This window comes from Elephantulus edwardii, unplaced genomic scaffold (genome assembly GCF_000299155.1).
Source record: "Elephantulus edwardii isolate Elephantulus edwardi_28Jun2011 unplaced genomic scaffold, EleEdw1.0 scaffold00379, whole genome shotgun sequence".
Classification (NCBI taxonomy): Eukaryota; Metazoa; Chordata; class Mammalia; order Macroscelidea; family Macroscelididae; genus Elephantulus; species Elephantulus edwardii.
In genome coordinates, this window is record NW_006400129.1 from 588,128 (window position 1) to 590,287 (window position 2,160).

Genomic DNA, 2,160 nt, shown 5'->3' on the forward strand with positions numbered 1-2,160 from the left:
CGCCCGCGCCCGCACTCTAGAAATTTTTAAAAATGATTTTTTTCAGTTTATTTTTTGCAATTAGTCTTTTTCAATAGTCTGCTCTGCTTGTGTTAGTTTAGGAAAGCAGTGTGTTTCTAAAAATATGTACATTTATTTAGTCTAGGTTTTCAAATTTGTGGGATCTTCATAATACTCTGTTATTACTATTTTTCTTGGAGTTTTTTTTAATGACACCTTAGATTTAATTTTGTATCTGTGTTATTTACGTTTCTTTCTCATTCCCTTTTATAGCATTTTCCAGTGGTTTGTCAATTTTATTAAAAATCTTACTTTCTAATAGCCAATTTCTAACCTTCTTGATTCTTTCTCTGGGTTTCTTTCATTTATTTCTTATCAATCTTCATTTTTTTTTTTCTGCGTGAAGACTAGAGTTTTCTTGCTGTTCTTTTTCCAATTCTTGCATATTTTGAGACAGGGTGTTTGAGATAGTCCTTTCTTTTTTTAAAAAAAATTTTGTGCACTTACTGCTATGAAGTGCCCTCTGAGTGCTGCTTTTGTTGTGTTCTAAATATTTCAGTATTCTTTATTTTCATTCTTATTTCAAGAATTTTTTCCGTTTTATTTTTTATATTTTCTTGTGTCCAATACCTCTGAAAACCCACTGAAGGATAAACTATGTGTTCTTTCCAACTCGATGCTATGCAACAAAAACAACACTACCCAGTAGTTTCAAAGCACTGTGTTATTTATTTTACATGTATTTGGCTTTTTACTTTAGTCATTCTTTTGTTGATTTCTAATTTTTTTTATAGCATTGCAGTACTGAAAAGCAACGACGTCAGACTGGAAACTAAGGTACACCTGATCCAGGCTATGGTCTTCGCAATTACATGCTATACATCAGAGAGTTGAACAGTGAATAGGGATGATAGAAAGAGAATTGATGCCTTTGAGCTGTGGTGCTGAAGAAGAGTGTTGAATATAGCATGGACTGCTAGGAGAACAAACAGGTTTGTCCTGGAGAGGGTGAAGCAGGAAGGCTCTTTGGAGTAAAGGATTCTGCAGGTTTGTCTGACATATTTTGGGCATGTTGCAAGGAAGGACTGGTCCTTGGAGAGGAACATCACGTTTGGCAGAGTGGAGGGGCGGCGAAGGAGAGGAAGACCTTCGATGAGATGGATCGATTCTGTGACTGGAGCGGTGGAAATAAGTGCGTTTGTTATGGCTAGATTGGCACAGGATAGAAGAGCGTAGGGTCGCTATGAGTGGCAAGCGACTCGATGGCACATAACAACAACAACAAACAACAGGCTTTAATTTTAGTTGGGTCACAAGTGGATGCATAACATTGGATTTTCATGGGACAGTGAGCGTCTTTATTTTTTAGCACAATTAGAAAGATTAAGAGTTACGGTCCACTCTTTGTTCTGAAATGAAGTGTGAAAGTGAGAATCTAAAATATTATAAATTTCTCCAATTTAGTTATATGTGTTAAAAAGAAATTTTAGCAATAAGAGTGCCATACAAAATTTGGGAAATCCTTCAAAACAACTATGAGATATCATATCACCCCAGTAAGACTAGCAAAATTTAACACCAATTCTGATGCCACATTTCTCACACATTTGTTTTGTGATACTGGTGAATAATGTTGTATGGACTGTCAATAGAACAAACATATATGTCCTGGAGGAAGTGCAACCAGGTGCTCCTTAGTGACAAAGGTGGTTAGACGTCATCTTACATACTTCAAGCATATTGGTAGAAGACCAGCCTGGCCTTAGAAAAGGACACGCTACTAGAAAAAATAATGGGCCAGTGAAAAACAAGACTATCCTCAGTGACATTGATTGACACAATAACTACTGTAATGAACTTGAGCTTGGCAGAAATTGTAAGAATGTTACAAGATAGGGTAGTGTTCATAGGATTACTATAAGTCATAGTTTACTTGATGACAACAAAAGCAATCAAGTCTCATTCAATAGATACTACATTAAAATTATTTGTTACTTATCTGAAATTCAAGTTAACTTGATGTATTGTATTTTTATTTGCAAGATCCATCTTGAAGTACAATATTGTCAGTAACAGGATAATATCCATACGCATATAAGGAAGTCCAGTGACTACCACTGTCATTCAAATATATGCACCAACAACCAGAGCCAAGGAAGA

General features: G+C 35.5%; 1 protein-coding gene across 1 annotated transcript in view; it reads left to right on the forward strand.

Moving 5' to 3' along the window:
* Window positions 1-2,160, forward strand: part of HSD17B3 (hydroxysteroid (17-beta) dehydrogenase 3) — a 138,826-nt gene that overhangs the window by 127,989 nt on the left and 8,677 nt on the right. The window lies entirely within an intron of this gene.